Source organism: Alexandromys fortis, unplaced genomic scaffold, assembly GCF_014885135.2.
Source record: "Alexandromys fortis isolate MF-2015 unplaced genomic scaffold, M_Fortis_MF-2015_v1.1 scaffold_88, whole genome shotgun sequence".
NCBI classification, from domain to species: Eukaryota; Metazoa; Chordata; class Mammalia; order Rodentia; family Cricetidae; genus Alexandromys; species Alexandromys fortis.
In genome coordinates, this window is record NW_026067961.1 from 6,310,641 (window position 1) to 6,336,005 (window position 25,365).

At 51.8% G+C, this 25,365-nt stretch overlaps 1 protein-coding gene across 3 annotated transcripts in view; it reads right to left on the reverse strand.

Moving 5' to 3' along the window:
* Casz1 (castor zinc finger 1) overlaps positions 1-22,189 on the reverse strand; it is a 146,633-nt gene extending 124,444 nt beyond the window's left edge. For 2 of the 3 annotated variants that reach the window (XM_050153382.1, XM_050153379.1), the window contains exon 1: positions 22,065-22,189. The gene's annotated coding sequence lies outside the window, so the exon portion shown is untranslated. Of the gene's footprint in view, positions 1-8,425; positions 8,509-22,064 lie in introns of those variants that run through there. The other variant, XM_050153380.1, reaches the window with a different exon arrangement.
* Between the last annotated feature and the right edge of the window lie 3,176 nt (positions 22,190-25,365).

Sequence of the window (25,365 nt, forward strand, 5' to 3'; positions counted from 1 at the left end):
ACCTCCAGGGGTCTCCAGGCTTTCCCCTTTCTGACCTCCCACCTTGGCAGCCTCTTGTGTGCCTCCCTGTTCAAGGACTAGAGCAGGCTAAGGCCACAGCAGAAAGTCCCGCCCTCTGCCGCACACGCTAAGAGGAGGGTCCACAGGGTGCCTCGGTGTCCCTGCTCAGTGAAGAGCAGCGCGAGCCTTCCTATTACCCCAGGGACACAGTGGGCTGAAGTATGAGGCCTCCCTGGCATTGTCAACTCCCAAACCAACGCAGAAATACCACTGAGACTCGGCTGTGCTCTAGGGACCTAGACCTGGCCTGGGCATTTGGTGTCTCAACTGAACTTGGGCATTTGGTGTCCCAACTGAACTTCACCGTGGCCACTGTGCTTCTAGCTGAGGAATTGCAACGCAGGGCTCAACAGGGATGTTGTCCATCTCTTCTCTCATCCGTCTCTCTTTAAACTGAGCCCTCTTACCTGAGACATCTACATTCCCAGGGACAGTAGATGGCCTTGTGATCATAGTGGTGAGGGAGTTGGGGGCCATCAAGACCCCTACTCATTAGGAGTCCCCCCCTCAAAAAAAAGGAGGGAAGGAAGGAAGAACCAAAGAGAGGAAGAGGCTGGACCCCGTGTCATTGCTCACGGGTTAGGAACACAGACCCAACCCAATGACAGACCTGCTGGATTGAGCTTCAATCATAAAGGAAAGCTCCCATCAAACGCAGGCTGGGCATGGCTGTACCCCAAGATTAGGGATTTGGAAGCCCATCTGAGGAAGCTGGCCCTGGGAAGACAGCAACAGGATTTAACACCTTATCCCGGCTGTCTGGTAAACACCCTGTGCCTTGCCTACACTCCACTCGGCAGCTGGCGCTCCTCAGGTGTGTCGGCGGCGACGATGGGCAGGTAGAGACAGCTGTAGGCAGAGACAGGAAGGGGGGAGAAGGGGCTGAGGGGTGGAGGTTGGGTGGGGCTGGCCTGTGAGGATGGGATGGGAGGCAGCCAAGCCAGACAGTCCGTGAGACAGCTGACAGGTGCAGGAAAGGGGATGGGGGAAAGTGGGGAGGTTTGTCAGGGGGCTAGAACACTGGGGCATACCGCTGCTATACCTTGGGGGCGGGGGGAAGAAAGTGCTTCCTGAGTGGAAGAAGAGGAAGAGAAGAGTCTTGTGGGTGAAAGATCTTGGAGTCTAACCTCGTTTTCATATTAAAGTAGAAACTGGAGTAGCCCTGGGCGCTAGACCACAGGCTCGTCCAAATCACACAGATCCGGTAGAACAACAGTTGGCTGGCGCCCTTTAACACGCCTGTCCCCAGCTCAGACGTACATACATACCCCAGACTCCAAGGTCAAATCAATCAGAATAGAGGGCCCTTCTATTTTTGGAGGGTGCCAAGGAAGGAGGACTTGGGGGAACGGCACTGAAGCAGATGAGAGGGACCTCAAGCTTCCAGAGATGACTTGGGGTCAGTTAAGAGTAGACAGGAAGAAAAGAGGTGCCCGAGGGTCCTGGGTACTCTTAGGGAAGATCACCATAGCTCTGACCCCAGCCCAGAGGCCAAGTTAAGAGATTTGGCAGATGCCTATGCCCAGGCCAGGCACTCCTGGTGCCACCTGCAACACCAGGCTCAGCAGGGTACCCCACTAATCCTCTTTCCTCTTCCGTCTGTTCCCTGAGTAATTACAGTTTTGGGTTGAAATCTCCTCGGAGTGTAACCCCCTGCCTGATGCCCTGTCTAAATCCTTGGGTACACAGCAGGGCATCTTCCCTGTCTCAGAGAACTATAGAACATTTCGAAGCCAAACAACACACCCCCACTTTCAAATCTCCTCACTTGCTTTCTCCTTTCGGCCATACGCTTCCTGGCCCCGGCCTTGGCTCCTCCAAGCTGGGAAGACCCTGCTGCCGTGTTCCTCAACTGTTGGCCCAGGGTCCCCTGCGTATGCTGGTGTGGAGAGGAGGAGGTTCCTGGGCTACTATATGCTTTGTATCCTGCACATTCTAAATCCTGTTATCCCCAGGAATCCATCCACAGTCTCTTCAGCTGAAAGAACCCCAAAGAGGCCAAGATGGAGAGGGTTTCTGCATTACTGTCCCCCATGGGAATGCCAGCATTGCTACTGGAGGTTAATTGACCCTTGGATGTATCCCACCACTTAAGTCAGTGTGAGCCCTCTCTGCTCCAGATGTGGTCCTGCAGATTAGCTGCCAGGAGAAGCCAGGGGCCTTTCCTGTCCTGCCCTTCTTGGCTCCAACGCTAACTCTGCAGTCAAGGCCATCCTTAAGGGTTTTCTGCAGCAAGTACAATGTCTTTGACAGATCCCTCCAGTCTCTTCCATTCTGGCCTAGCCAATGTCAACACTGAATCTTCTCCTTATGTGCATCTACCATTGAGAGTATGCACACACACACACACACACACACCAGCCAAGGGAGAAAGAAATATACTAGAACACCCCCCCCCCCGACTCCCACACAGAATGATCTAGAGTTGGGGCTGGAAACAAACAAGACCAACTTACTTTTCTCCTGCACCAGGCAGATGTCCAGAAAACCCTAGGTGATACACCTTACTGACTCCACCAGACACTAGAACACTTGTTCGGTTCCCCACGTTTGGGAAGTGGGTCCCCACAGCATCTCTTTGGGCCATTGCTGCTGATAATTCTTCAGAGATAAACAAACCGGTTTGGATAAAACAAGATCCAACCTGAATTCTTCATCCAAAATCCAAGATGAACCTAACCTTCCACCCTTTTCCTTTTCCTCTACCTACCTCTGGTTCCCTGAAATCCAGGCCACTTGACTTAAAAAAAAAAAAAATCAAACCTTTTTGGTTTATAGACACTACCACACCTAGGTATGGCTAGTCATTTGAACCCACTTGAAAGGATCCTGGCTCACTGAGAAAGTCCTGTCTACTTTCTCGTATTGGCCTGGACTAGAAGAAAGAACAGCGAAGGACAGATATGTCTATCAGCCTCTGTCTGGTTGGCTTGTAGCCTGTATCTTTCTCTGGTTGTTTTTAGACTCCAGATTCCAATGGTTCCTTTCCCTAAAGTCTACAGTCCCTTTCTAGAAGGTCAGTGTGATCTGGACAACTGGTCTACCTGTCATGTCCAGGCAAAACAAAAGTTACTCCCTACCCTGGGGTTCACCAGGCTAATCCAGGCCAATGTCAGAACAGGAAGGAAGCCAAAGGACCAAGAGGAAAGACAAAGATCTGAGATCTGTGGTCACATGTATCTCCCTACCTACTCAGTGTGTGATGTACCCGCCTACGCCCACAGTCATTCATGCCTGGCACACCCTCACCCACCACCCTGTCCCACCCAGTCAGGCACCTGAGTGGCCCCAGCCTCTCCAAAGAGGGCTCTCTACTTTCTGTCTTCAGTTAGTCTGGAACCTCTGCCAGGGCTCCCGCCTCCAAAGTCCCCATCAGTGGGGTCTGCTCGGTCCCTGTAGCTAATTTACACCCGTCAGGATTTAAAATAGCTGAGGCATAAATGAAAAGTCCAATTTCTTCAAATTTGCATTGTAAAACCATCCTTCAACTTCCTTGAAATAAATTTTACTATTTTATTAGTGCAAACAAAATGGTAATAAAACACTAATACAGCGTCTTGTATCCAGGGGAAGAGCTAAAATTAACATAGAGCGAGCAGTGTTTGCTATTACATTCAATTACCTTTTTACTTGAGATTTACATTCTCATCCCCTTAATCTCCATAGTAGTGGCTTCAAAATCATTCCTCCCAGGCTCTGCCCTTCCCGAACCCCCACAGCTGGAAGCCAGGCCTCCCTCCCAGATGGTGCTCACCCTGGGCATGGGGCCTGCCCCTTTCTCCACAGCTGCCACTTGTCACAAGGTCCCACTCCTCTCCCCTGCTCATAATTTTCTCACATCTCAGCCTCTCGGTACAAGGCGAGTTCAAACCAAAGGGCTCTGACCTGAGGCACAGGCAGACACGTGGTTATCACTGAGCAGGTGCACAGGGCACAGGCCAGGGGCATTGCCCGTTGCCGAGTCTGCTAGAGGTTCCGCCTGGTACAAAACAGAGGCGGGAGCTCCTGGGAGCTCCGGGGAAACTGCCATCTCTGGTTTGACAGGTTGTGGGAGAGGACTTGCTACATGGCACAGCTGGGGACTCTGGAGGGTGGCAGGAAGCGCCAGTCGCGCTGAAGTGGGAAGAAATGAAGGGACCACCGGTCTAGCCCTTCATTGATCTAGCTGGTCAACCTGGGGATGAAGTCCGGGTCTTAGGATATGGCTGCTAGCCAGTGGCTTTGGGAACTAGAAACCACCTCAGGTGTCTCCCCATCTAGGGCTCTTCCTTCAAAAGATATATTCCCTAAAGCTGAGGACCAGTCTCCCCTTCTCCCGATTACCACCGTGAAGTCCCATTCCCACGCGGAGCTGGTCAGCTTTGTTCCCAGCCACTGAGGGGGGGATTCCCCGAAGGCTGGATTCCAAGACTGTCATGGACGAGCTAAGGGCCGAAGGCACACAGCCGTCCCTCCCCGAGTCTCCGTTCCTTCATCTGTACAAAGGCTACGATCCCTGAGCTCCCTCTCTGGAGATCATGACGACCAAAAGACCGAGTGGGCACAGTAAGGGCCACGTGAGCCTCACAGACCCACTAGCAATCCTTCCGGAGCCCAGACTAAGTGTGTGGTGTTGTGGGCCTAACCAGGGTCACAGACACAGGGGACTGACTCCCGGGCAAGGATACCATTGGCCTTTGACTTCACCTTGAACCACCTTTCTTTCCTGGTTCAGTTTCTGGAAAAGGCCCCAGAATGTTTCTGCACCACCTCTAGCACTAAAATGGAAACCAGGCCAGCCACTCAGCCCAGGACCCAGGCCGCCTCCTAGGATCATTTAGAGAGCAAGGCTCGGGAAAGCAAAGCGATACTTGAAAGAAAAAAAAAAAAAAAAAAAAAAAGAGTTGTAACCCTCTTGCCTCCATTTTAACCCACCCGGCTTTTACAGCGGGGGAGGGGGGGTAGGGGAGGGAAGAAGTTAAAATTAAAGGGACACACGCAACTGCATAGTCATCTATATAGGCAGGGATTCATTTACCCACATGACACAATTACACACAGCCTCCTATAAAACACCACACACAGTCACACATCTCACTTACATGCACAGTCCCAATCACGTGTGCCATTGCTCACATATACCACCAGCTCCATTTGCACACAGCCACCATAGTCAATCATTTATACACATAAGCTCATACCATGATCCACATGACCCACAGGCAAGCCAGACCACCACCATCCACACTAAAGCAATCTTTTTACACACTCCCTAAACTGACGCCTAATCTCCCATACACTATAAGACTCTAACCCTCCCCCTCTCCACCCGCCCCAGTTTCAACTCTCTCATGGAGGACACTGGGCAGAAGGTTTCAGCTTAAACGGATGGCTGGAGAGATGGCTCGGTGGTTAAGAGCACGGACTGCTCGTCCAGAACACCTAGGTTTGATACCCAGCAACCCAGCAGCTCACAACCATTTGTAACTCCAGTTTCAGGGGATCCAATGCCCTCTTCTGATCTCTCTAGGCACCAGGATACATACACTTCACACCCATAATTCAGGAAACACTCATACACATAAAATAAAAATAAATAAAATTTCAAAAAAAAATAAATAAAATAAGGCCACACGGGGCCTGACTCTGATCTACATGGTATTTGAGATTCCAACTGCTACACTATCAGAGACTCCAGGAAGAGTCGTGTGTGTGTGTGTGTGTGTGTGTGTGTGTGTGTGTGTGCAGGTAGTACATGTACGTAAAGGAACACATACTCTAGGATTTCTAGAGGCCAGAGCTCAATGTTCCACATCTTCCTGTATCTATCTATATTTGCCGTATTTGTGGGACAAGGTCTCTCGTTGAACGCGGAGATGGCCAATTTGGCTGGCTGGCTCCAGAACCCTAGGGTCTACTTTCCCAGTGCTGGGGTCACAGGTATACACTGCCTGGCCCAGCTTTTACCAGTTCTGGAGATCTGGATTCAGGCTCTCACACTTTGAAGGCAAGTGCTCTTCCTACTGAGCCATCTCCCGGGCTCTCAGGAAGAGAAAGCCCAGCCAGAAGTGAGGACCCAGGCTACTGACTGCTAGGCACGATGGGTCAGAACATCAGCCACCATGGGGTTATCTTTGCTCACCCAGACGCTGCCTCAGTCCTTCTAGCTGGGCCCCTCAAGCCACCCCCGAGTCAAGCACCCCCAGTCAGCGTCCCTGGCCCACAGCGGGAAGCTACAGAAGCAGGCCCATGCGTGGATGCTGCACGGGGAGCTGTACTCATTCCAACTGGCCTTCTACGGTTTTTTTCCTTCTTTTTTTTCCCTCCCCACCCGTGAAACAAAGAAAGTTTGTTGTCAAGGTATAGACCTTTCTTGGGCCTTGTCCGAGTTTCTGCCTTGTTTTTTTTCCTCCCTTCTCCCTCACCTCCACCCTGCCTTTCCCTACCTCCCCACCTTGAATAAATAAAGCACCCAAAGCTGGCACCAGCTGGTAAAGTACAAACTATCTCATAATTTTCTCATTTTTTTTTTTCACACACTGGCCCAGGGTTTTGGGCAAAGGACAAAAGCTATTGTTGAGAAGTACAACGCGGAGTTCTGAGTCACCGATCCGCCTCGGCTTCCAGAGAGCTCATAGGTCTGTTGGGCTGGCAGAGCCAGTGAGCTCAGAGCCCTGCGGGGGCCGTGGGTGCAGGCGCCCTCTTGGGGTGCGCCCCGCCCCCCACCCTTGCCAGGGCTCCCCACTGGGCTGGCACTTCTGCTTTGTTGGCTGTTAATCATAGGGGGAATTTAAATAAAATGTTATGAAATAAAAAACAAATCAGCCGGAGTCCCACCTCCCTAATGCCGTAATTTTCATCCAGGGGACATCTTTCCGGCTTTCACAGAGTCTCTCTGGTGGCCATCTTAACACTGGGCGTTCAGGGCTATTTTCTCCAATATAATAAATATTTTCTCATGTTTCAAAATCATTCTCCTGATAGCTATTTGTATAGGGAGGCAGGGCTTACTCACTGTGTTATGGGCAGACAGATAGGATGACACAGGAGAATATCCTTAAATCGGATCATTTATCCACAAGATCTAAACCCAGGCTGGGGGCTTTGCCTGAGTGACCCAGATCACCTCGGCCACGGGTGCCTGGCCTTGGAGCGTGGACCTGGAAGATGGGCAGGAGCCCCACCCAAACCTCACCCAACCTGAGCCAGGCCCCAAACTCCCCCGACACAGGTTCCTGCAATGGCCCTCATCCTCCAGCCGACCTTCACCCCCACAAGATACACTTCCTCTTTATAAAGCACCCTGGCAGCAAAAGGCCCATGACAATGCTCTCCGTTTTTATATCTGAATATCTCAAAGCACTTAGCTAAGACTTTCATTTTCTCATTACCCCAAGGAGAGAAGGTCATTCGGGAAAATGGTACAAATATGCCCATTTGTCAAAAGCAAAGGGGAAGAGAGTTAAAAGGAACACTCTACCAGTTAAGTGAGCAGGCAAAAGAACCCAGAGAACACACGGGGGCCTGCTTGCCTGCCCATTGGCCTGGTATCTTTCTCTAGAGTCTATGACTGACAAGATGACTGGGCATCAAGCATGGGTTCCCATTTTGCAGACAATCAAGCCCCTCTGGCCTCAGCTCAGGAGACCCTCATCTAGGGTCTCAACTCAGACCATAACGTCTAAAGATCAAAATAATGTAAAATATGCATTATATAAACATACACAGTGACCAAAGGGGAAAATACTGGATGAAAATACAGTAGGTGTTTAAAAAGAGTCTGTTGTAATGATTAAGTTCGGGGTAAATTTTTCTTTCCTTTTACCTCTTAAAACTTTGTGTAAGATGTGGTTCCATATTTCACAGGGCTTGAGGGAATGCACTTCACAGTCAGATCCACCTGGGTTCAAAACCGTGACCAGGCTCGGTAGGGGGTACACACCTATGGTCCTTGCACTCAGGAGGCTAAGGCAAGAGGATCGATGCAGAGTTCAAGTCCAGCCTGAGCTACAAATGGAGACCCTATCTAAATAAAAGCAAAACCAAACAAACGACAACAATCAACCGGCCCTCTTTAATTGAGTTCCGTGATCTCTCCACGGCTTATTTCCTGAGGTACGGCGGCCATCGATCCACCCCCTGCACAGTGCCCTTCAATCCCGCAAGAAGTCACAGCACAGGATCTGACACACAGTCGGCCCTCAGTGAATGTCTCTTTCCTTCCTCTTTCAGTAAAATGGAAGAGCAGCTCGGCTTTAATGCTGCACCCCGGGGGACAAAACAAGACCCCTCCCCTGCCCCTTCTCAACGACTTCCTCCACGTCCTCCCTCTTGTCATCTCCCCGCCCCTCCCCTGCACACAGATCTCAGCTCTCCTGTGACTCACCTGGAGGGTGAGGAGGGGGCTCTCCGCTAGGACGGGCCCAGGAGCACCCCTCCAGGCGGCACACACACCTCCCTCATGTAACGACTCCCGAGGACACACCAGGCGGGTGATACTCGGGTTGGCGCCTTCCTGGCAGCCGCCCTCCAGGAACAGGTGCCAGGCTGCAAAGGCCACCTGCTGCTGGGGGAGGGCAAGGGCCAGGCTCCCATCTCTGAGGAGAGGCAAAGGAAAACCAAGATGGCGGCAGCATCTGGGAGTAGACTCCTCTTCCTTTGCCAGAGACTACTGCCTGGGCACCCAAGAACACAGCCCTGGCCCTCGAAAGCCTTGTTCCTCGCCCCAGGACTCGGGCTGGATGAGTATGTTTGCCTTTCTTGGTCGGCAAGTGCATTTAAGACAACTTTAGATGGTCAAATGGGCTGCCAGCCTGGTGCCAAAGCACAGGGGCAGATCTGAGCCCACTGCAAAGTCACAATCCCAATAAACAGAAGGCCAGGGATTCGAACCCACAGACTTAATCATTACTCTCTGGTCTAGCTCTTAAAGCAAGGAGATCCCACTTGGCCTTTCCAGAAAGGAGCCCAGAGAGGCAGCCCTAGCCACAGGAGGGCAGATGTACCCCAAGGAATAGTTTGTAATTCTGTCCGAGTGATTCTGTCTTGTCATCTCATTTCAGGGATAGAAGCTTCTCCGCCTTTCTCGGAAGGTTAGAGGGCAAAGCTAATCACTGCTACTGTACCCATGCAGAATGTGGCCGGGTGGGGGGGGGGGGATCTGCAGGGTGGCGGTAACAGTTTCCTTCAGAGGCTCTCGGACATGTTTAAGTGGGGAGACCACTGTTGAGAGCTGAGACGCAGAAATACCTGTTGGCTGTTTCATGGATATGGGTACCCTGGAGAAGAGAAGGGTGGTGGCAGGGGCCAGACCTTTGGAATACATATACTAACCCTCAAAGCGAGAAGCTTTCTCCTCAAACCAGGGCTGATGCCAGCTCAAACTGGTGTGCCCTTTCTCTTAAAATTCAAATAGGCTTCTAAGGAGAGGCTGGATATAGGGAGGAAACCAGACAAAGCCCCCGCAGGATGGGCTATCAGCTTGCCAAGTTGCCTGGGAGGAGGTCCTGGGACCTCGCAGCAGGTCTCGGGAAAGGTGGCACAGCCCAGCAGGGTGGGGGCTGCTGGGTCACCGGGGCAGACAGTCTCCAATCATGCTGAGCACAGCACATCGTTCCATTCAGAAACCCAGAGTCAAACATACAGCCGTACAGCCGGGGCTAGGGTGGATTCAGCCCTTAACTCATTCGGGATCGCTGGCGGAGCCACCACGGCGGCAAGGGGCTGGGAGATGGCAACTTGGGAGAAGGAGGGAGAGGCCATGCCTGGCAGAAAGGCAGGCCTGGGCATAACCCCGGTGGCAAATATGGACACATACAAAAAGAAATCATAATTCTTTGCAAAATCCCTCTAAAAACCAAACAAGCATTGGGAATTTAGGGAGGGATGAGTGAGCCTGGGCGAGGTCGGGGTGGGGGTGGAGGCTAGGGGCAGCTTGTTTTCTACCCATGCCAAATCCTCGTTTACTGTCAGCTTCAATCCATTCGGAACTCACTGAGTCAATTGCCTTTTCACGGGGGAAGGAGCCTACACAATGCAGGGGACTTTTCAGCCCCACATTAGCACACAGGACGCTGGGCAACGTCCGGGAATAAACACACACATCCCTCCCGAGGCCGCTGGCCCCCACCCCCACCTGAAATAACCCATCCAACAGCACCAGCCTCACACCTACACTCCTATTTTAATTATTCGAGGAGGGTTTTTTTTTTTTTCCTGCTTTGCTTTTAATGTGGCTTGGACATCGGGAAGTTGTGTGTATGTACACTCAAGTTCATGTGAGCGCGCACGTTCATGCGTGTGCGCACACACATGCTTAGTAAGTTTGAAGTGAAGAGAGTTCACCTCTCAAGTAATGGAATTGGGTTCACTCTAGGAAACTCTAAATTGTCCTACAAAAAGAACAAAGGGATGGATGGAAAGACAGAACCTAAATTAGGTACCCAGGAAGCAGGGATTTGGTGGAGGTTCTTATTTAAATTTATTCTAGAAAATGGGGTTTGTGGATAAATCAGCATTTGATAAGGGAGTGTCTCTATGAACGTGGCAGTCAATACCTATTATGAAGAAAATGATAATGATTATGGTGACTCCTATTTTATAATTATCATGGCGACTCTTTTTTTTTTTTAACATTGCTTTGTGGAAGGGCATATGCACACCATAACATTCACATTGAGCTGAGAGACAATTTACAGAAGTTGGTGTCCTCTTTCCACCATGTGGATCGTGAGAGCTGAACTCGGTTCATCGGACTTGGCAGAAAGTGTCTTTACAGCTCAGCCATCTTGCCAGTCAACGACCCCCGTTTGTTTTTTAATGCTAACTGCGTGCTTGGCTCTATAAGTTGCCGCCTATGTGTGACTTCAGTTAATGGCCACAGACCCCAACATGGTGGGCTGTGTATACCGTGAGTCCACTTCTACAGATAAGGCCCTTCCACGGCCACAGAGGTCACAGGCAGGAGAAGAATCTAAGGTTTACTCCACCTAGCTCCAGACTAGCGAGAGAGAAAGCAGGAGCGTGCCAGGAAGGATCATACCAGAAGGTGGACCTCCACCACAGAGACCATGACTCCAAGTCCAAAGTCCTCTCAGATAGCTGGGCATGTCCCTTCTGAACCTCCCCTCACTCTGTCTCCATCACTGTCCCCTGGGGGCTCCTGCATTTAGTCCTAGTATAGATGGAACTTTCTGCGATGTAAATGTTGTGTGTGAGTATGTGTGTGTGTGTTTGTGTATGTGTGTGTGTTTGTATTTGTGTGTATGTTTGTGAGTGTGTCTCTGTGTGTATCTGAATGTGTGTCTGTGTATGTGTGTCTGTATGTGTGTAAGTTTGTGTGTATATGTGTATCTATGCATCTATGTGTGTATTTGGGTGTATGTGTGTATGTGTGTTTATGTGTATATGTATGTGTATATGTTTGTGTACATGTGTGTGTCTGTGTGTTTATGTGTGTGTCTATATGTGTGTGTGTGTTTTCTCCAATCCAGCAGCACTAGCCAATGTGACTAGGGAGTACCTAGATTTTCAATCTACCTGAAATGTCCTCAGAGCAGGGATCAGACAGTTCGGACCTCAAACCCCAAACCTTCCCACTACTCCCTTCCAGTCCAAGAGTATTTTAGAAATAAGGGGAAAAGAAGACAGGAGGAAAAGAGAACATGGCCTGCCAGCAGGCTCCTAGCTCCATCAGCATACTGTCCATCCATCCTTCCTTCCTTCCCTTCCTACTGTGTGCTTTCTCCTCCTCTCCCTTCCCCCTTCCCTCTTCTTCTTTCTGAGCAAAAAGCATCAGTTTAATTAGATAAACCCTCCAAGCCCGCGGCCTGGCGTTCGTCATGGAAATTAACCTGCTCCAGATCTCAGATAGTGAAACAAGAACCGGGGTGTTTTGGCATAGCACAGTGAAATGGGAGAGGCCGATGGGGTTTCATACACCCCATCTTCCATAAGTGCCCCCCGCCCCTCCAGCACCCCCCACCCTTACCTCCTCCATGCCTGCTGCCTTTCTTCCCGGCCTTTCTAGTCCGCTCCTAGGACTGGAATGCCCCAAGACAGGCCCACGCAATGGTGCCCGCTGTGGCATAAAACTCCAGCGGACCCTCGGCTTGTGTCAGCTGCGCACACTGTCACGTCTCCTAACCATCACCGTGACTCCGCAAGGGAATCCCAGTCCCATTTTACAGAGCACGGAATTGACAGATCAGAGAATTAATCTGCCCAAGTGAGAAAAGCAGGATTTGCATTCAGCTCAGCTGGGCTCCACATCCCATCTTTTCGATCCACAGGCTCTCTCCACAAACAGAGTGCCCAGGGCTAGTTCCTTGGTCTGCCCCTGTCCTTCCACCTCCCATGTCCTGTCCCAATCAGCAAACACCCCACCAACCAGGATCTGTGCCCATCTGACACAAACACACAGCCCCCAGGACCGGAGTCTGTGTCCAGGCACTTTCTGGAATGGAACTCAACAGGGGTCCCTTAGAGACACATACCAGATCACATATAACTGGCTCGTCTGACATTGGGGACATCCTGCGCTCGACAACATGACCATGATAAATTCTTCATTACATTTAATTACTTTCAAAGGACATTCACAGCTAGGAACCCAGCTGACTGTCAAGACAACCCAGCGAAGGCAAGAAGGTCAAAGGCATTTGACAAGACAGGAAACTGAGGCCCAAAGAGATCATATGATTTACCGAAGGTCACAGTGGTACTGTATAGTGCCAGAATTTGAACGGAGTAGCTTAAGGCCTAAACACACCAGCCGTGCCTCACGAGCCCCTAAGTAGACACAGAGACCAGAGCTCAGAATGACAGGGAAGGAGGCAGTCAGGCTCATGTGTCTCACTCTTCTCTCTCCTCAGCCAGAGAGGCAGGCTTGTGATTCACCATCTCCCCAAGAATCAAATTCCCCCGAAATTCCCAAGGAACCCCAGGACTAGTGGGCCCGGAAATGGCCCTCGCATAGCAAGCTGTACAGCTGAGCTCCCTGGGGCGAGGGGGGCGGCTGAGATGCTGGCACAGCCCCTGTGGGTGCTCTGCCAGCAATTAGTGCTGGGGAAGGGTGCCAGGCCTGGCAGAACACTGTCTCCCACCCCTTCTTCTCGTATAATCACACACACATACACACCACACACACACATACATACCACACTACACAAACATACATTCCACATCACACATAAACACATACACACACCATAAACACATACACACACATGCATACATACACCACACTACAAAAACACACATACCACACCACACACACACACCACACATAAACACATACACACACCACACACACATATGCATACATACGCCACACTACACAAACAAACATACCACACCACACACACACACACACACACACACACACACACACGCACACACTAACTCACCCACCCAGCATCAGAGACACAATACAGCCTTCTTTCTGTAAATCTCGTTGGCGAAGCACTCACAGGGCATGCAATTTGGCCATTACTGCTCTTAAACAACAGAAAGGCAGAATCTACCCGCCATTAACCCAAGCTGCTCCCTGTGGACTTCACGCCAGCTCAGTCACCAGCCTTCACCTCAAACTCCCACGCACACTCTGTAAGCTCCCCAGGAGTTGCCTTCCAAAGGAAAGAGACAGTTTAGTTTAGGGTTTTTTATTATTTTTTTTTCCAGCACACTATGGGAGGTAAAACCTGAACTGTGCTCACGATCATGTTCACCTCTCTCCCCAGAGTACACCACCAGCGGGTACACGACCTTGGCTAAGATCTTCTGGAGATCCAGGCCTAGGAAGCCCAGAGCACATAAGCAGGGCCAGGGAAAGCCGCGTGTGACCTGACCTGGGGCATCCTCCCGACCAAGCACAGTTTGGTTCCACAGAGCCTGGCTCCACCGACGGGGTCCCCCTTGTGACAGTTTGAAGCATCCTCCTCTCCTAGGGCTGAGGTAGGCAGAAATGGAGGTGAGGACCACTCTGCCTCCTCCCTACTGCTGCCCCATCCCTGAGAACTAGAAAGCAGCCTGCCAGAGCCAAGGGCCCTGGAGGGTTCTTAGGCCGGGTTTATAAGATCTGAGACCCCTCAAAGTATAAGCGATATTTATGATTATGAGGTTTTTTTATATTAAGAGACTTCTCACTGAGGGCTATGTACATCCCAGAGACCTAGCTGAAGCTCAGGGTGCCTTGTAGCTAAGGCAGGAATGAGGAGAGAACACTGCCTAGACTCCCATTTTCCCTGCTGGTGTGTGTCCCTAGCTGGCGGCTTCCTTTGGAAGCTGCCCCCAGTTTATCCTTGCTGTGCTCGGAGACTGATCAGAGAAAGGCCAGCCCTTGAGCTGGGCCTTGCCCCTGGTCCGGTGCCCACTGCCTCCTGCCTGCCATCAGGGCTGCCTGGCAGTGAGCAGGCAGAGCTAACGCACAGTGGAGCCCACCAGCTGAGAGCAGAGAGAAAAGCCAGTTCTCTGCTGGCTGCTCCGTGAGCCTCATAGATCCTCTAAGCCACCTAGTGTCCAGAGTTGAGCTCTGGCCGCCACTCTGTCCATCCAGCTTCCTAGAACAGCTACGGCTGGGGAATCCTAAGGGATTGGAAGCAGGGGTATGGAACGAGACAAGCCCCTTCAAGCCCCTTCTACCAGCCCCTGCCCCCAGCCTGGACCTTCTCCGGGAGCCCGAGACCTACGTAAGTACTAGCCTGGGAGGAAGCAAAGGCCCTGTGGCCCCTGCCCACACCTTCCAAGCAAGATGGCTGTTGTCATCACCCCTGCTCCCTTCCCCAGAAAACAGCCTGTCTTAAAGACCCCCTTTGTGTTTACTCAGATTACCCCTCCCATCCCAGACATCTTGGGATGCCCCCAACCCCAACTTCCAGGTCTTGTAATGAACCTCCTGTAGCCTGGGCCTCTAGGCCCCCACTCCAATCCCCTCCCTTGCTGCTGTCTCTTTCCTGTGTCCTCAAGACTCCTCTCACCTTGAGAAGTGTTAGGATTACCCAGCATTTACACTCAATGCTCCTCTGTATTCCTTAAGACTTATTAAGAATGATAATGAGTTCCGAAGGAGCTATGTGCCTCTCTCTCTCTCTCTCTCTCTCTCTCTCTCTCTCTCTCTCTCTCTCTCTNCTCTCTCTCTCTCTCTCTCTCTCTCTCTCTCTCTCTCTCTCTCTCCTCTCTCCCCCTTTCTCCCTCTACCAGGCCCCCCCCCCGTCTCTTTCCCTACATGTCTTCTCCACGGAAGACACACCATATCAAAAGGGGGACCCCAGGGGTTCCCCAATAGCATGGACCAAGGGCACTTGAGGATTCATATCCCACAGTCCAGCTCTCTCCGGCCTTTCTATAGTTACCTTCAACTGTGATTTTAGGAGACGAGCCCCCTTCTCCTCTCACAGGGCAGGCCGCCCCTCACTCCGCCAGACTTTGGACAGGGGTGGGGGAAGCTTGCCTGCAGAAACCTCTTTAACATGCAGCTCTTAAATGGCTGGTTAATTTTTGCAGAATTTATGAGAGACTTTAGCTCCCCCCCACCCCCGCCAGCCGTGGCCTCAGAACCAAAGCTACTTAACTTGGTGAACTTGATGGGGACTGTCCTCCTCCTCCAGGGGACTATTGCCCCTGGAACCACGGGCAGCCGGGTGACAGATGGAAGGCACAGAGATGCCACTACCTAGGCAGTAGACAGGCCGGCTCTCTAAAGAGCATGGCACCAGAGGGGAGATCCCAGGGCAGCCAGAGCCACACCTGACTTTTAGCTACTGGGGGGGTTTAGTGTGAGATGGAAGGAAGGCAGCAGCCATTGGGCAGAGAAGAAACCAGAAGAACTCAGAGCTGGCAAGGACACTGAGACCTGCGCCCAGCAAACCACACATGCATCCCGGGCAGAAGGACGGGCCTTATCGGTCTGCCGGGCTGCCCTTCAGAGAAAGGGAAGAGCAGATCCTAATGAAATTACAGTTTTTAAAATGTCTATAAATTAAATCTATCTCCCTCTCCCTGTGCCTCTGCCCCCAGCTCCTCCAGCAGGCTTGTTTGCCTCAACCCGTTCCCTCTGCTCATGCCTGTTTCTCTGATATAGACATCAAGAGGTTACGGGCTCAATTATAGCTCTACTGGAGTCTCAGCATCAGGCTTGCCTGGCCTTCTCTTCTTCTCTTCAGAAACCAGATGCCAAATAAATCTCTCTTCTTTATATTTTTATTGTCAATGCCAAAAGCCTAAAGAGTCTTCCCACCGACTCCAAGCCTTTCTGCGCTAGTTCAGAAGGACGCAGATATTCTTTGAGATCGTGTCTGAGGACAACATGACTGCCTCTCTCTCCGTCTGTCCCCCCCTTTGGAAAGGCACACGCAAACCCTTGGCTCTCTGTGAAATGTTTAAAAGAAGCGAGGAAGACAGAGTAAGGGTGAGTAATGTTACTGGGGAAGGCGAAAGAGCAGCTGGCCTGGAGAAAACCTAGCGTATTTCTGAAGTTAAAAGCCGACGTCATAAGGATTCTCACTAGCAAGGTCCATGTGAAGCAGGCAGAGGATGCGAGGTGCCGGTTGAAGAAAGAGAAAGGATGGTGTCTGCCCTCCTAACGCTGTCACGCTGTGCTGTAGGGAGCCTTGTCATCCATGCAAGTTGACATGCTAAAAGGGCCCTCTCTCCCACAAAAAAAGAAAGAAAGAAAAAGAAAGGAAAGAAAATGTTACAATATTTAAGTTCTGATCAGCCGTAGGTGAGGGTAGAAGGAATTAGCTTTGAGTTGGAAGTCTAACAGGAAAATAGAAAAGAAAAACCCAAACTCTATCTTGTTGAAATATTAACCTGAGGGGATTCCAAAACCTAGTTTTCCAGGAAAAATCACTTAAGACAAAGGCCGGAGGGTTTTGAAGGTGGATAGGAAAGAAAAACTTGGTCCTTCCAATTAACCAGACCGAGGAAGGGGGGGGCACATTACTGCCAACTCATTAATTCTTTTCTATAAACAGTTTAATTAAATTCTGCTAAATACAGGAGAAATACTCATTTTGGACTGCTGTGCCCCCCCAACCTGAGAAGCAGATCCTTCAGCGCCCCCCACCCCGACCCCAGTGCCCACACTTCCAGGGCTCCCTGTGCACAGCCTTCCAGGAGGCTGCCAGCCCACGCATGGGCTGCACTGCTCAGGGGTGGGAGATGGCAGAGCCTAGGTCTGCAGCTGACATTTCAGCCTTTGAAAGAATCTGGGCGAAATAAGCTGTTGACTTCTTAACTCGAGTATTTTCTTGTTCTAACTCATGTTCTTATGTTACTGAGCTTAAAAAAAAAAGAAAAAGAAAAAGAAAAGAAAAAACAAGGGGAGAGAGAGAGAGAGAGAGAGAGAGAGAGAGAGAGAGAGATGACTTTCCTTGAATGATCTGTTTAACCTAAGCCAGAGGAAAAAAAAGAAAGTCATTAATTACTTATGTGAGCTATTGCTTCAGAAAGACAATAAACCTGCCCGGTCGCCATGGATATGACATATTTGCTCTGAAAACAACACAATAATTAGCAAAGGGGAAAGATACAAGGAGAATATGCAAACTCCTGAGTTTAAAGCCACAGTGCTCTTTTTACTCCTAAGCCTCTGCTCTGTTTGCAATCCAAATCAAACAAAAATTTAAAATATAGCAAAGAGGGAAATAACAGGTCTGGCTCCCCTCCCTCCTGTGGACTGAAAAGCAACAGCCACTGCCCCCCTCTCTGAAAGAAGCCCACGGAAAAGAGAAAGGGGGGGGGCAAGTATTGCTTGTTTTATTTCCTATAGCAGGGGTGGTGTCTTGGTGGTTATTATTTTTTTTAAGTGAGCTCTTATTTAGTACTGGGCCTTCTGGCCAGATATAAATTTATTTATGAAAGCCAAGTGCCCTGTATGTGGCTCACACCCCCCCCAACACATACAAAGTAAATGGAAATGTAAGGGGGGGTCCAGCTGAACAGCCTACTCAGAGAGCACCAGCTCTGGAGAGGGACATCCATTCCCCCTACCTCCAAGAAAATGGAACCTAGGTCTTACTTTAATATTAAAAATGCATTAAATGGTTTTACCTACAACTTAGTCCCCGAGGATCATTACGAAATGCAATCGCTTTGTATCATATCTGTCAGCGTGATAAATATCGGAGCCAGAGTAGGCTTGCAATTTTTCAGAATGTCACCAATCAAGATGATTTTTTTCCTGCTTCACTTTGTTAATTCACTGACACCCCCCACACACACACCATGACCACCAAAGTCACAAATCTACAGGGAAAAAAAAACTGAACTGAGGAGAAATGGAGGAAAAGTTGAGATACTTTTAGACACCACTCAGAGGTCACCGATAGTCTCTTAAAAAGCAAGAAAAAAATAGGACTTAAAAATTTTAGGTGACTACTTCCCAAAAAGAAGGGGGAAAAAATTAAAGCACTCTATTAACTCTGAGTGGAAACACTTTCGCGTCTTCCCAGAGGCAAAATTCCCCAAACAGATGGTCAGGGTCTCAAAGAAAGAAAATATTCCTCAGCCCCCACAGCCAGAGAAATCTAACTTTGAACTTCTCTCTAAATTAGGGGGAGCAAGATAAACTATTAGTAAAAATGAAAAATGAGTTGAGCTTTGTTTTTCTTATTTCAAAAATCATCCAAACACAAGGGGAGCAGATATAAAGGGTAAGGTGACTGACTACTTAACTGACTTTCCTATTAAAAAAAAATTGGTGTTTTTTTTTTTTCAGATTGGCCCCTTTGATCTTGAAAGAATTTTGCTCTTCTATGATGGGGGGGGGGAATCGGCGGAGAAATGATCTGCTTTAAATGGTGACGCAACTCGGGGATCAAAGCCTTCCCTCTCTGTTAGCCATAATAAGCTGTACTTGCCACGAAGCGGGAGTCTCCCGGGCTCCTCTCCTTCGTCAGAAGGAAATAAAACGCTCTGATACTCAGAGCAAGACACGAAGGTGCAAAGTCTAAAAAACAAAACAAAACAAAAAGGGCAAGGGGGAAAAGAGGGAGGTACTAGCTCTTTAAACGTTTTAGTGCATATGGAGTTTGATTTCTGAAAGAGATCAGTTTAACATCTCCATAGAAACCAGCAACAGATTATCATCAACAGAATAAATAACTAGTCTAATAAATTAAACAGGAGGCATAAGATCGCTGGAAACCTGATTACTGAAGTTCAACAATATTCTCCATAAACCCTCGTTAACTGCCTCTAAGGTGGTTAACAAGAGGGGGTGGGGGTGTCTTTTGGATGCGTCAGGTTCCGGGGAGACATACGCTGGACGCTGCCTAGACGGAAGAAGTTTCCCCTTCTCAGTCCAGAAAGGGTCTGAGAGCTCCAGTGAAGGGCAAAGAATAAAAAGCCAAAGTTTGGGAAGTGGGAAAGTGGCTCCAATTGCCTGAGACAGTGCGGGGCGCGAGAACCGTCCGGGACGCTCCGCCTGGCCGCCAGCAGGGCACAAGCCAAGCGCTTTGCGCTCCGGCGCAGATCTGCCCAGCGCCCCCTCCGGGCACGTGGAGCGCAGTCAGGGCGCAGCCCCCGGGGACCAACTACCCCCGCCCCACGCCTGGCGCAGCTGCTCCTGCTCAGCCGGGACAGCTCCCTTTAGGACGGCGAATGTGTGTGTGTGTGTGTGTGTGTGTGTGTGTGTGTGTGTGTGTGTGTGTACGCGCGCCGCGGGCTGGGCACGGGGGGGGGGGGTCACCAACGTTACCAGACGATCTGTTTTCCAGTTCCCTTGTGCGCTCTCACCGCGCGCCTGTACCAGCTTGAAGACGGCCTAAATTTACCAACTTTGTCCAGAGTCTACTCCGGTCTCTTACCCCCACCCCACCCCACCACCTCAGCGAGTGTACTAAGCGTTGGCTGGACAGCTACACACTCTGAGGGCCGCAACCCCTAGACTCTACTGGAGAGGCGACGGACACCTCCAGTCTCCCAAGATTCGGTCAGGTTTAGATGAGCGCTAGGATCGGAGGAGTATTATCCCTGCTATCCCTGCTGGTCACATCTTCCATCCAGGCACCCGCACCTTCACCCTTCCCAGTGAGCCTGGATGGAGGTTCTCGCCGCACCCAGGCCCGCTTCGCAAGCAGAAGGCTGAAACTGGAGAAACTTATAAGCAGGGAGAAGCGGTCCCTGGCCGCACTCCTTTCCTCCCCCAACTCCGGACCCTGGTTGGGGAAGACTTGGAAGAAGAATCTGTGCCCACCCCCTAGAGAAAAATCTATTATTATGATCTTAATCTACGCCCCCAAAGTGTCCCTCCCGCTGTGATTGACAGCGCATACACCTGTTCCCCTCGCAGAGGAGCGTCCGAACGCTGGGGACAGACATTCGCTCAACCGCTCCTCTGCGGCCCAGAGCCCGCCCGCGCCGGAGCACCCCCTGCCCGCAGCCCCAACGCGCCCCTACCCTCATCTCTCCACCCCAGGAGGCCGCCCCCTCCCCTCCCAGGCCCGGCTCCCCGTCTCTCCCGCTCCCGGCCGCTCTGGCTTCGGAAAGAGAGAGAAAGAACAGAAAGCAAAACTTCCTGGCGGCCGACGGTCATCAGCTGCACATTCTGCAAATGCCACCGAGTAAAAATAAACCGGCCGCCGCTCCGCCCGGCCGGCTCACCCCGGGCGCACGACTCAGCCCCCTGTCCCGGGAGCTCCAGGACTATGGTTCTATCTGCCCGGGTCCCCCGATACTCTCGCACCCCTCGAAGCTCCGTTCCCCGACACTCCGTCAGTCACCGCTTGACGCTCCTTTACAGTGAAGCTCGACCCAAGTGTCCCGGTGGCCCAGCCATCTCCCCTTAACTGTCCCCTATGCCCCTATAAGCTACTCTCCTCTCTGCCCTCTAACAAGAGCGGATTTCAGCCCTGTGCCCTTGGATTCAGGGATCCTTCTCTCCAAACGCTAAGCCCCCAGGTCTTCCTCAGCCCACCTAGGGTCATCGACCCCACCCGATCCTCTCCTACCCCTAGAGAGGCCCCCCTCACCCCCAACGCAGGAGCTCACCGCTCCACCCGCAACCGGGCCTGCCTGCCCAGCGTCCCAAGTCCCCGGGCGCAACTTCTCTCTCCGCACACACAGTAGCGGCTACAACTCCCGGAACTTTTCCCCAGACCCAGGCGAGCTCCAGCAGATCGCAGAGCGGTCTGAGCCGGTGCTTCGGCTCTCGGTACCCAGCCTGGCGAGCCTGAGCCCGGGGAGACTTGGGGATGGGGTTGAGAGTGAGGAGCGCCACTTGCCGCGCTTGGAGCCGCGCACTTGAGATAAACTTCCCAGGCACAGATAGAAAAGGGGGCGCCGCTCCCCCCATCCAAGATCCCTCTTGCCTTCGTTTTCCCACTCGGACTCTCCTTGACACCCTGCGCCTACGCGAACACTGCCTACCTCTGCCCGCAACATACATACCCCGGTGTCGGGGCACAAGAGCCGGCTGGAGGAGATCCCCACCCATCCCTTCCCCTGGGCAAAGTCTTGCAAAGTCACCCCAGGAACCCCTCACCCCTGCCTCCCTTCTCCTCTCAAGACAGCTCACGACCCCCCCTGCAGCTGGAGGGGGCGGCGTGGGGGAAGGAATGATCACCCAGTATTGGCAAGCACCTGCGCCCCCCAGCCCACAGCGCGGAAGGCGCCCCCACCCTAGTTGCAAAGTCCTGTACTCGTGCTTGGCACCTCCCCCTCTTCTCCCCTACCCCGCCGACCCCTCAGCTGGAGTAAGTGACCCTCCAGGAGCTGCAGCCCTCCCACCCCGGGAGCGGCTCGCCGGGCATTCCCCGGGCCATTGCCGGCAACGCGCCGCTCCGCGCCGGGGTGCCAGCCCTCTGTGCCCCCTACCTCCCTCACGGTCGGAGTTGGGTGGCAGCCGCCGCTCGCAGGCTGGCTGGCTCGGTCGTTCGCTCGCTCGCCCGCTCCCTGCTTGCAAGCCCCAACCCCGGGGGTAGTGGGCTGCAACGGGACAGGGGTGAAGCCGGGAAGCGCCCCGATAGGCCCGTAGAGGTGGAGGGCTTGGGGGGCCGCGGCGGAAGGAGCGCTGAGTCTCTTACCTGCACTTGGGGCGGCTTTGGGTGACTTTCCAAGTCCGGGGAAAAATGTGTGTGTGTTTGGGATGGAGCGCCGCGGGCGCGCATGCGCGACCAAAGTTGCCGGATCCCGGATTTTTCGCTCCCAGTCTCCGCTCTCGCCCGCTGTGATTATGGAATTCTCCGCGGCCGAACGGGCGAGTGGGTGGCATGCAAAACCCGGGACGGATCGCGGGGCCGGGCTCCGCTCCACCCTCACACCCCCAGACCTTCCCCTCTTACATTCTTCCCACCCACTGCCCAGGCAGGGCTCCGCGTACGCGCGCGGCGAGATCGGCCTGCGAAGCAGCATCAGAGCGCGCTACTCCCTTTTGCAATTCCGGAAGATTTCTACACCCTCTGAATGGAGTTGAGACTGGGACAGAAGAGAGAAAGGGACAGGGTGCGTTACTTTCCAGTATTCTGAGCCCTTTGACACCCCGAGTTTGATTCCCACTTTTTCAATAAAAACTGGCTCTTTTTTTGCAAGTCAGACTGTTAGAAGTGTCGAATGGAACCTTCCCGGTTTGATATTTTCTTTGCACTTACTCTCTGCAAGGGGGGGGGGGGTTCATTTAGTCCCTAATGCAAGAAATAAATCCTTAAGTGAGCAAGATAGGCCATGCAGAACGACCTTACTGTGTGCGTGGGAGGAGGGCAAATCGTGTACATTAAAACAGTAATATTACAGAGTGAAAAGATCCACGACAAAAGCAGAGTGTGCTGGAAGAAACGATCCCTTGGCCCAGAGGAAGGTGACAGCTTCCCTTGAAGGACACCTTGCATGCTAGCATACTGGGAGGGGAGGCGCTTGAGTTAGCTGTCAACCTGGACATGGGTCATGGGGCCCTGTAGCCTAGCTCCTGCCTTTCCCAGACAGGCCACCACACCCCAGCATGGAACCAAGGATGGTACCCATTTTTCCTACCGCAGAAATTCAGGGTGGAAAGAAAAATGAGACATGAAAGAAAAGAAGGAGGACCCCAGAAGGCAAGGCGAGTAAAAAACTGTCCACAGTGGTACTAAGTAGGTGAATGATGCATTGGATAAATGGATAGAAATGCAAAGTATGACCTAGGCTCTGAGATGTGATTTACACAGCAGGTTGCACTAAAAGGTACCGCAAGCGGCCAAAACATGCTATCGGCTGGGGATCGAAGGCTACCCTGTAAAGCTTTTGCTCAGTCTCCTGACCTCACATCTTGCATGGCAATCGCTGGGACGGACATCTGCTGTGATGTGTTCCATGCCATGCCGCCAGGTGAAAGTTCATTGGTCCAGAGGCAAATGGCCAGAGTCTGAGGGCTCTATGCCTCTCTGGCCCTGAGGTGATGGAGTCCCCAAATAAAGCCTTTAGACCAAGGCCATGAGGTGTCTCACACTCTTTAGATGCTATGCTAAGTGACAGCTGGAGTCACGCTTTCTGGGAAATGAACTAGCTCCAAAAAATGCCAGCTCCCACTACGAAGAGTACGTCCAGATCTGTTAGCCCACAAAAGCCAGATTTGGTGCTTTGGACACCTATCTGGTTCATTTTGTTGTCTCCCCTCCTCATCCCAAGATTTGGCAGGAATCATTTGCAGTCACAACAGATCCTGGGCCTAATTCTCTCCGTTGCGGTCCCATCCAAGGGTCTCCTCAGTCCCCAGGGATTTTACTCACCCAGCATCTCTGAGATACCTGTGTCTGGTGAACACAGGCAAACACCATGCCACCCAGAGATTTCCAGCTCAATCCTGCCAGCCCACAGAGGGGAAAACGGGAGCCACTGTCATGGGAGAGGTGGAAGGTAGGCCTTCTAACTTTAGATGAGGGCCCCTGTTCATTCACTCCTGCGGCAACACAAGAGCACCAAGAAGCCATTAACGGCCAGACACCGGCCACTCACCAACTGGGTGACCTTGAAGGAGACATTTGACCTCTCAGTGCCTCAGCTGGCTCAGCAATGAAATGGGGATAATAACAGTATGTTCTGCCTGGGAGTGTAGAGGGACTGAAGTAAGTTATTGCAGGAAAAGGGCCTTGGCTTGGGCCAAGATATTGATCGGTAAGTGCCAGTAATTGTCATTGCTCCTGGGGACATCCAGTACTCCTCCATCCCTCCTTCCTTCCTGTTTTCTCTCCATCCCTTCTTGTCCTCTGTCGGTTTGGTTCTTTTTTCCTCCAGGAGCGATCCTTTGCTTATCCATTCTCTTAGTATGTGTTTACTGAGTCCAAACAGCCGGCAGTGGGAGACAGAACTGAACTAGACAACGATCTAGGCCTGGCTAGTCTTTCTATGTCATCATCAGACCCACCTGCCCATCATTGGGCTCAACCCCTTTGCCACTAGAAGCGTCCCTACCACATACACACTCCTTCCCACCTTCCCCTCAACCTCACCAACTTACCTCACCCACTAAACTTTCATTCACCCACTTATTCTCCAGTCCATTTTCCCTCAGGAGCTCTGCCACCCTCTCCCAAGGGTCTTCCAACTTCCTCAGTGGGAGCCTTCCCTGTGTGTGGGACCAGCATCTTAGGCAGAGGGCAGGAAGTTGACAGGGAATGTTCCTGTTGGGTCTCAACACCTCCCCAAGTCCAACTTGCCACAGGAACAAATAGAAGGAGCCAGAAGACAGTGTTATGTTCTAGAAGTAGGTTCTCGCCTCAGCCAGAGGCCTCCAGGGCTTGCTCTTGCCTTGCTGGGTCTGTCACGCACCCTGATTCCCAAGAGGCACTGAGCTCAGTTGCTCTTTTCACTGATTTTCTTGCTCACCCCCCCCCAAAAAAGCCATTTCCTGGAACATTCCTTACAATGAAACCCCAACTCTTTTCCTATAGCAAAGTCTATCAGGATCCGACCCCTGCTTGCTCTGGTTTCACCTTCCTGTGCCTTCCCTCTCCGTCACACTGATATCCTCCATTCTAGGAAACACCAGGTTGTCTCCACCTCAGGACCCTAGCTCCCCTTGCCTGGACAGCTCATTTTGTGGGGAGCAGGATCCTCATGGACTCCCACGGACCATGTTAGCTGCCTTCTGCCACTTCCTCCTGTGGTAGCTCTTGGCTTTTCTCTGTTGCTTTCCCCTGTTTGTGGCTATACAATGAGTTTACATTGATGTCTGTCTGATTCCTTCCTGGCTCCCCTTGCTGGAATGGAAGCATCCTGCAGACAGGGACTTGGTGACTCTTGGTCTCCTTGATACCATGACAGTGCTTGGGATATGATAGGCCCTCCCTGATGAGTCAGTCCGTGCCTTGAAGAATCTGCTCGGGGGGGGGGGGGGGGGGGGGGGGGGGGGGG